We start from the raw sequence: 10,808 nt of genomic DNA on the forward strand, positions 1-10,808 counted from the left end.
AGTAATTTTGCGATCTCTCCCTGACACTATGTGAATCTCTTTACAGTTAGCAGTACGATCAGCCATGCACCAAATTTTCCATAAATATACAAAAACATGATACAAAATCGTACATTATAACTTGACATGTGCACTCTGAAGGGGTAGTGACTTAGCACGGAGACCAAAGGGAGGGAGGATTCTTTAAGTTAACATGCTACTCCAAATATGTTACCTGTTAGCAGTTAATATCCCAACACAACCCCTTGAAGTTCATTTCGCTCAGACTGCACATGAACAAACACTGGTGCAGAGGCCGCAAGCACCATTCAAAGTAATGAAACGAGCTTAGATCTCCAGCCGAGCACTTTAAATTATGTTTTGAGAAATTGTCGTGACAAATGGTTGGCCGATTGTTGTTGTTATTTAGTGTGATTTTCTTCCTCTCGGTTAAAGGGCATGTATAATGAGATCATACTCCTTTTCAAACATGTCTAAATTGCAGTGTCTGTTTGAATCCATGGCGACGTTTTTATGACAGTGCCATCTGGAAGAATATGTGAAATTAATTTTACATATTCCTCTGCGTTCTGTTTATCTATGTTATAATGTTGTTAATTCATCAAGAAATATACCTGGAGTTGTGTTTTGCTTTATTCACACGTTTAACACACAAACCTGCACGTTTAGGCCGAGTTCTTCTCTCAAACGGGAAATACTTTGTTCCGTCTTCTGATGTCATGAGGTAATATAGGATGTGCTTGACTATAAGGTTTATTGTTAAATAATGTTACTTAAATAATTACAAGCTTTGTGATCTTCCAGTTGTGACCATTTAAACTGTTATTCTGCTTCATTTGAATTATATCTTGTATTACATCTCACCCCTAATAGTTAGTTATCAGTTAGTTATCAACACATCTGTCACAGAGCAACAAAACGGCTCCAGTACAACAGGCGCAGCTGGACCGGTTATGGTCTGAGTGACACGTTAATGCTATTCTTTCTGTGGGTGGACTTGCCTCTCCACAGATCTCACAAACATTTGGCACTACCAGCTTTCCTCATTTAAAGAGGGGGTGTTTTACTTCTATGGGATATTAACTACTAACACATAACGTATTAAACCATGATACATTTTAACACTTTGGACATGCTATGTTCGCTGAAAACAACAGATCAACGTGTTTTATAAGTTTCACCTTCTTTTTTGACATTCTGAGCCCCCTCTCGCTTTGCTCTCTGTTAAATCACTCCCCCTTCAGAGCACTATCGCAACACAATCAGCTTGCATTCTGCTAACTAAACTATTGTACATAACATCAAGTTTGTCAAGTTGCTGTGTACAGTTTTGTATCATGTTTTTATGTATTTATGGAGAATCTTTTCGTGGATGATCGTATTATGGCTTGTGGGCGGAGCATCGCACAGAATCTTACAGCTTAACCATCAAGAGGGTTGAAATAGAGCCTGGGAGAGATTGCTAAAACACTCAAACATGCATGGACACATATAAACCCTCTTCATGCATGTTTTTGATGTAGGAACAACATTATAACATAGCTAAAAAAAATTTATTAAAAAAAGCACGGTGCTCCCTCTTTAATGCCACAGTGTGTAACTTTCCAGGCAAAGCGATAACATCTCCATGGAGGAACGTAACGCAAATAACATACCCACCTTTAACCATTCCCTTCCGCGACTATTTACGTCCCACCTGTAGTCTCTCACCTCATTACCAGCCATGCAGACCAAAACCTTCTGCTCCTGTCCGCTCCACTAACCCTTGAAAGGGCTGACAATTATCCACCGACTGTGTAAGCGTAGACTTCCATAAAGAACCTATTATAAATGTTCTGTGCGCCTGTGTCAAGGTCAAAACTTCATGCAATATCACCTTTCCTCTCTGCAGTGAAAGGAAGAGTGCTGCAAATTTGTACTCAAGTTAAAGTACAATTATATGGCTCAGTTACAGGTACAAAGATTAGTTACAAAACGAAAAATTCAAACTTGATTTCGACACTGCACAATAGATCTAATACTCCAATCCCAATACCTCAACAATAACTAAAAACCCTCTTTCTTTAGACAATGGAATGTGATTTTTATTAGTTACTCATATTACTTTCTTTTAAATTACCACAGGGCCTTATATATGTGTAATCCCTCAGTCTTTTGACAATCCTAGGACTACTGCCAAATTTGTACTTAGGTAAAAGGGAAAAGTACGCACAACAAGTACACGTTCCAAGTTACTTTTCATCACAGTTTTGAAGCTTTTGAAGCGTCAGAGCAATGTTTATCGACACAGAAAGGAGACATGATAGTGACTTCTATGATTTCAAATGTGACTAATTACATGTTATACTTAATTACAAGTTAGCATTGTCAAAACTAGATACTCATTTGAGCAGGTATCGATATTAAAAAAAAGGCAAAAAGACAGAAATAGACCTTTCCTGCTTTAGAATAGCTTTAAAATGATCTTCAGCTGTATCAGAACAAGTATATGAACCAGACTAGTATACGCCCATGGACTACTATACACTTCATGTTGAAAATTGAGTGTTTTTTTTAATTATAATTGTGGTATCGGAATTGGTACTCAATGTTAAGGCCATTCTTTACTATCAAAATCGACTTTGTAATTATAGTATTGTCAAAACACTATTACAAATGCAAGTAAGTGTTTAAATGTCTACTCCAAAAAGTGTATTCACCCCAAAAATCTACTCCATTACTGTAATGTATCTGCAGTTACTTCCCACCTCTGTCTTTTTGCTGTACATATCCTTACCTTACCCCACCTCTATTATCTCTGCATTTTCAATAACATTATTATTATTTTTTCCAATCTTAGCTTTTCCGGCGCTGTCAGTAAACACCCATTGTATTCCGACAGCCTTATAATCGCACGAAAAACAAAACTAAACAAAGCTATCTTGGATCTCTCTCTGTAGTCAGCTGGCTAGATTTAGATAGATTTTTCTTTTATTTCCATTGACTCTGCCAAAGAATCTCCGTCGCAAATCCAGACAAACATCATAAGACAATGTTTGAAAATGCTTGTCAGGGGAGAATTGTGTGAACTGTGCAAATGAGAAATTCAGTTTAGTGGGGGACGTATTGTAGTACAAGGATGCAAAAGTAAAAATTAAAGCGATGATGAAAGAGGAGAGGAGGAACAAAGCAAATCCTGGAATTAGGAGACAAAAAAGCAAAGATTTAAGTTGAGGAAGAAGAATACAATCGTTAGGCACCTTAGAAGTTGCCGTGGGCGCCGCCATCGTCATTCAGACTGTATTATTTTGCTGATTTTGACAGTAATTGAATTCTATACAGACTGCAAAGCTGTTTTAAAGCCTCCCAGTGAATCGTTGCTGTGTTGATTCATGAATGTTGATTCCCGTGTAACCACAAAGAAAGTGCGATATGGAGCATTTAGTGGCAGAGGTAGGTGAATAAGGTCAATCAACTCAAATCAAAAGAAAGAACCACAATCAGCTTTATCTATCTGTCACTCCTTTAAAGACTATATGCTGCTAAATGTACTAGGGCTGTTTGATATTATTGCCATATAATATTTCAGCAGCTCTATGGACACTTTTCTCCACCCACTCCTTTGTCAGCCTTTTTCATGTTCTGTTAGATGGATATAACTAATCGCGTTGAAATGAAAACCCTCAAAGGCAGCAGTAGTTTGCTTAGGAGTGGATCCATATTATCTGAAAGTGGATCCACGATCTTAAAGGCGCTGTACCTGATTTTTGCTGTTTTAAAGATGTGGAAAACAGAAGTAGTTCATTTTAAACAGTTTGCAGTGGTCTAAAGTTATTCCTTTGTTACTTTATGTATTCTGAGGATCGTAATTATATGAGTTAAAAGTTTTTCACAGCTCGGAGCGGAGTTTTGCCGTGACAGTAAAGCTAACAACAACTAGTCTCACTTCTTGATTATTGGACAATAAAATGCTGTCTAATTAGATGCAAGACTCACACTGCCTGGCCAAAAAAAAAAAAAAAGTTGCCACCTGGATTCAATTAAGCAAATAGGTACGAGCCTCCTCCAGTTGGTCAGGTCTAGGTTCACCAACAGTCTGTGCTCAAAGAATGAGGTCAGCTGACACCTGAGTATACTGAATGACCAGGTTATTCCATCAATGGATTTTTTCTTCCCTTATGCACGGGCATATTCCAAGATGACAATGCCAGGATTCATCGGGCTCAAATTGTGAAAGAGTGGTTCAGGGAGCATGAGACATCATTTTCACACATGGATTGTCCACCACAGAGTCCAGACCTTAACCCCATTGAGAATCTTTGGGATGTGCTGGAGAAGGCTTTGTGCAGCGGTCAGACTCGACCATCATCAATGCAAGATCTTGGTGAAAAATTAATGCAACAGTGGAAGTAAATAAGTGTATTTTGATCTCAAGAGCTGCTTATACAATATATTTGCACTGGGTTAAAACAAATTTCCCTTAAATAAGATTATACTGTGCTTGTTTCTGCTATATAGTTATAATCTATGACACATGTGGTTCATTATGTTATATTTTGGACATTTTAAATCGCAATATTCATCTAAAATAACTTAATAAAAGAAAAACTGTGGTGCTCAGTGGGAGCTGATATCGCCGTAAGCGTCTTCACACCAAAGAGCTGTGCTGCTGTCAGGAGCTCCTATGGATAGCTGCAGATCACGCTGGTGAGCCCCAGATTTTAGTTCATCTGTATCAAAATGACTACACGACGTTGCCGAATCCTACGTGTTTCCTCCATTATGGAAATAAAATTGGAGAACAAAGTAAATACACAGCAATGGGCATGTACCGGTGGCAGTTAAAACGGGGGTAGATCAGAGTTATGATGTCTTGATGAATACAGGAGAATAAAGATTACTCAAACATAAACATGAATCACTCTAAGTACAACTACGAGTGGGTAAATGAGATAGAGAAACAACTACAACATGGTTAAAAGCTTTTGATTTTGCAATACATGGGAAAAAAATCTGATCCAGGCCCAGGAGTCAAAACTAAGAAAGATGAGTAATGCAAGGAAACACACTGCAACAACACAAAACAAAGGAATACCAAAGTGAAACCAAAATATTGATCAAGTCTTGTGTTCTCTATAGGCTGACATAGTGCAATCTGCCAAACACACTGCAGAAATGTTGCAGGGGAAGCGTGACTTATTGAGCTGGAGTGAGGGATCATGTAGTGATGGTGGATCGTCTCAAACAGGAGGTGTGTTGGGTCTCACATCAAAAACCTCCTCTGCTTGTCTATGGTTTGCTGTGGTGGATGGTAAGAAAGTGCAAAAGTAAAAGTACTGTATACCTCAAGTGGAACTAAACACTAAATCCACTTTTTTGCTTCTGTATATAGTGTTAGAATAGCATTATCTACTCAGTGTGAAGAGTGCAGTGAGCGTTACATTGGATAAACTAAACAGCCATAAGATAATGTACCAACAATGTCACGAGAGCTCTTCGGAACCGCAGTCCGCCGTACATCTCCATCTCAAAGCCACTAACCACTCCTTTGAAGACAGTGAGGTACAGTTCTAAGCCAGAGGAAATAAATGGTTTAAGAGGGGAGTTAAATAAGAAAATTTGTTAGGAAAGACAATCCTTCCTTGAACAGGAATGGGGGCCTTAGACATAATTTACCCCCCTCTATAATGCCGTCCTCAGACCCAAATCACACAAAGGAAACAAAGAAAACAATAGGGCTAGCCGGGATGCTAATAGGTGTGACATCACTCATTAGGGGCTTGAATGACTATGCTAAATAGGACTCAGGCACAGTGCGCACTTAGGGTAACACAATAGACCTAGAAACTGTAAACAATACATATTTTGAGTTTTAGTGTAGTTAGCCCCTCCCTTCAGATGGATATAAGGCAGTGTCTACCAGTAATCTGACCAGAATTGAAGAAGCGGCTTGGATGAGCAGTGAAACAACTTCACTCCATGTTCTGTCCAGTTGACAGATTTAATTTTTCTTTTACTATGGATCAAACGTGGACAACTGAGATATTTCACACACATAGCATTATCTACTGTTTGCTAGCTCTTTTTTTTTTTTTTTTTTACTTTCGAGCAAACAAGTTAATTTTGCAGCTTTCTGGTCAAAAACACCTAAATCTAAGTTTCTGCTGCCTTCAGTGGCTTCTGTAATTTCCAGCAGTTGGTGACATCAAGTAAGACTGCCCTGATTACAGCCAAGTTGCACAGGCGGAGATTGAAGTGTGGATGCCTGTTAGACCAATCACACTGTTCCTTACACCCTTAGACCCCACCCCTCCTCCCCACTCTCCCATTTAGTCTCTCCAGGTACTGCCCAGTTTAGCAGCTCTATTTGAAATGTGATTGTGTGCAGAGTTTGGGTGTTTTTGTCTCACTTTAAAATGCATATGGCAGGTTAGAGGTTTTCACAAACTTAGTTAAGATCATTATATTTTACTAAAAATGTTGCTTAGATTTGTCTATTTTTTAATCTTGTTGAAGTGTACAATTTTACTTCCTGGTGACATTAGATGTAACATACGTGGAGGTAATTCCATAACTGATTAATTGGCAGCTGGTCAGTAGTAAACCCCACTCCCCAACTTGACCTGTCAGTCATTTCGTGTCAGACAGTGAGGGGAAAAAAAAAAAAAAAAGTATGTGTCTTTTTCTATAGTGTATGTAAACTTCTGATTTCAACTGTAGTTCAGCCAACGAGTGAAAGTACTCTGGGGCAGCCCCGAGCAAAGTACTCTGAGGCAGCCGAGAGTTGTGCAATAACGCTGTAGTTTGACATAGATGTTATCAGCTGACAGGCTTGGACTATGCGAGGATCTAGATGTATTTCAGTTCTCAATCAAACTAGAGGACGTGCGGTACAGTGAGAGCAGTTTGCGTGTTTGAGCCGCTGATTTGACCATGTGCAGATGACAAAACACGTGTGTCACACAGACACGTTTCATTAAACAGCCCAATGCTCAATGTCTGTGTCTGCCTCCCTCTTCTAACTTTATATTCACATCACGGTCTATATTCACAACACAAAGTGGCTGCTTTGAGCTTGTGTCACTCAGAATCCATCTCATGCAAAAGGAGCATGACTTATCTGAAGCATATTGCTAATAATAAGAAAAATGACAAAATAAAACTAAGAGAATTTACAATGTGGAGTTAATGTAGGCCTTTATGAAACATTACCAGGACATTGCTGGGTTTCAGATGACACCATTCAACAGGCCAATAATATTTAATACAGATGAGGAGCAGCTAAAATCAGTAGTTTCAAATGCAGATTTCTGTTTTTTATACAGCAAGTTCTTCGGTCAAGTCACTAATATAAATAATCATGTTCAACATTTGTTATTTACCTTTTGGATATTTCATGGCAAAGTACAATGTCATCAATAGGAAAAAAAAGGGCTCTTGTTCCCCATCTGGGAGTATGACATCCAATACATTTACTTACATATTTGTGTAATTTGTGTTTTTGAGGCTTTATATGTTTTATTATATGACCTACTTTAGTCACATTTAGGCCTATACACTAAAAAAAAAAAAATAAATAAAAAAGTTGAACATTTCAAAAGGCAAGTTCATTTAAAATGTATTATCAGTTTTATTTTATTGGTTATCAGTGACACACATCTTCACATGATCAGTTATCGGTATCGGCTGAAAACTCCATTACTACTTCATTTAACTACAAAACCAAAAACAACATTCTGGAAACAATGGGTGCAGAGATTTATATAAATTCATGGTGAATTCCAGCAGCAAACAAGTAGGGAAGTCTGCAGAAGCTTTGGTTAAAAAGCACCCTTGCCTTAAAGAGAAATTGGGTAGGATGGCTGGAAGAATAGCCTGTGTCATAAAATGGGCAACAAGAGAAATAAATTGGACAAGACTGGCATTATAGATGTTGCGGTGAATTCAGGGAAGCGGAGGAAAACAAATCCCAATGGAGGAAAGAACATCTCCAGACAAGTCATTGTTTCGTATGCAACAATTTATTTTAGCGCTATTTTATTATCTATATTTATTTCCCTTGGCATTAGCTTCAGGACTCAAATACCTACTTTTATTTAAAAAAAAAAAAAAAAAAAAAAAAAAAAACATTAGTTCCCTTCAGTGAAGTATTTACATCATAGTAAAGATCTTAACATGTGATTTGTGATTGTTAGGGCTACACAATTAATCGTTATCGAGTTGAAATCAGTATATATATATTTGCAATTATCAAATCATAAAGGCTGCAATTGAATAGGTCCTCTTTAAAGAACAAACTATCCTGTCTTTATTTAAATATTGTTGTACCTGTAGTTTAGACCTCTACAAACATGTTCTGAAGTACATTTTAAACATGAATTGCAATACTTGTAGGGAAAAAAAAAAATGCAATTGTTTTGTTTTGTTTTTTTACCAAAATTGTGCCGGTCTACTGATTATCCATATTAATGAACTCCTCACAGAGGATAATGAAGCGGTGAGTGAGACATTAAATGTTACCATGGATTTTATGGTTAATCTCTTAAATACCAACATCAAACCAGAGTTCAGTGTCTTCTGTTGCCACAAATTGAGTTTAAAAACTGCAGGCAAAAGTCTAGATACCCCAACTTGATAACTCAATTTGTAATATAAATTGGCACCCTAGTGCCATGCTTTTAAAAAGTAATTCTCAAGAGGGCTTGATACTGGATTTGTATTAAAATCATTTGTAATTTGAAAGGGAGAATATGTTTTTATTTTGTCAGACAAACATTTGTCAATTTTGATTTATGGTAGAATTTCTCAAAGCTGCCCCAGAAACTGGTTGACTTCAGAAATATAAGTATGTCGTCCTGGCTGGTCTGGTGGTTAACCTAAAGAGACATTCAGTCAGAAATTTATATTTGGTTACACTTGCTGCTATTTTACAAATATTAAAAATAATCATCGTGACACACTACACATGTCGTTTAAACTAATAATTGGTGTACCACACACTTCACTACGCATTTGGAAAGAAATAAACTGTGGAAATAATCAAGACTGGCATTTGATTTTTTTCTGTTTTCTTTTTTTTTCTTTTCACTGGTGCCAGTCATTAGTGTTTAAACATGACCATGTTGATGTTTTTGGAAGACTCATTCTTACTGACAGACTTTGAGCTTCATAAGATCACAGCCTGATGCACTGTTCCTTGTCTTTTCCTGAGACAAGTTTAGAAATTAAATTACCACAACTCATCACTTCAATCCTGTGCATTTTGTTCTATGACCTCAGGAGGGGGAAAAAAATGAAAGAAAAAAATCACACACATATATATATTTGTCAGCATTGTGTGCACACAAAAGCTTAACAAACAAAAAAAGGGGGAAAAAAAAGAATAAATAAAACATTCTATGCTGCACCAAGGTCAGTTGCTGTCCCACAGCCTCATGTTCATTCTTACAACTCTCAGACAACTTCAGTTTATTTACACACTTATGGAATGTTCTGCCCCTGGACCTGAGGTTGATTCATTTAACAGTTGGGCCTCAAAAGTCATTTTTGTGTTTTTCTACTGTTGTGTTTATTTAGCTTTGTATCAAATAATCCTTGTTGTCATTGGTGTTTTTATTATGTAGTTTTAAAATGTGCTGTGAACAGTTGTGGAAGATACAAAAGTAAAAGTAGCAAAGTATTGTACTTAAGTAAATTACAGATATCTAAAAATTCAACTTAAGTTCATTTTACAGTGAATATGTTTTACTTTTTCTTCACTGTATTTGAGGGCAGGTGTCTGTACTTCACTACATGTTTGAACTGGACTGAAAAGTAAGAAGTACTTTTTTATATGATTAGTGGGGCTATTTTTACCATGTCCATGGTATCATCTGGGTAAAGCATTTGAGTTAAACCTTCAGCTTTGAACAAACACATATAAATACACAAAATTCATACAAAAAATGAAGATATTGAAAATTAACAACACTTTTGTGAAATACTTTTTACTTTTAAAGTACATTTTTAAATGGGCACATTACATAAGTAACAAAATTGAGTACTTCATCCACCACTAGTTATACATAAAATTGGACTGGATTGTAAAAAAAAGTGTTGTTTATTATCATTGTGGTATGGAGGTATCTTAGTAACAATCAGAGTAGCTGCTGAGTTTGATATTTGTTTCCTGACACCATGAAACCTCATACTGGGGCCTGATATTAGTACTAAAATATTGTCCATCCCTAAAAATGAATAAAAGTTGATAAATTACAGACATCATTGCATCCTTTGATCATATGGCAACACTCAAAAAAGACTTAAAGCAGACCTATTATGGAAAATCGATTTTATAGTAGCCTTATAGTTGCGTTATATTTCCCTGGGATCCAGAATATGCACTTCTTCAATACTTAATGGAGATGTGAATCTGGTCAATGGTGTATCTCCCTGTTTTTGGCCCATCTGTATAAGAAAGGGGGGAAAAAAAATGACAGGGGGTTGAATAGCATTGCGGATTTCTGCAGAATCAATGAGCGAAACACAAAACTCTGTTAATCTGACGTGAGAAAAATTTTATTTTATTTGTAAATCAAGGTGACTAATGAGCTCCTTCATTTCACCTGTCACTAAACATTGCAATAAGACTGATATCAATCTGTATAAAAAAAAACGTAGAGAGATATCAGTCTGGATTTCCCCGAGCAAATGTTACAGTTGTTCCCTCTTCTTATTCACCCTCTTGAAGTTGTTTTTGGAGTGATTTGTGCGTGTCATCTTTAATTATGTATTTTCAAGACGCCATATTGCCGATCAATCCCCATTTTCACCAACACCAGCAAACATCC

This window comes from Periophthalmus magnuspinnatus, chromosome 4, assembly GCF_009829125.3.
Source record: "Periophthalmus magnuspinnatus isolate fPerMag1 chromosome 4, fPerMag1.2.pri, whole genome shotgun sequence".
Taxonomy (NCBI): domain Eukaryota; kingdom Metazoa; phylum Chordata; class Actinopteri; order Gobiiformes; family Gobiidae; genus Periophthalmus; species Periophthalmus magnuspinnatus.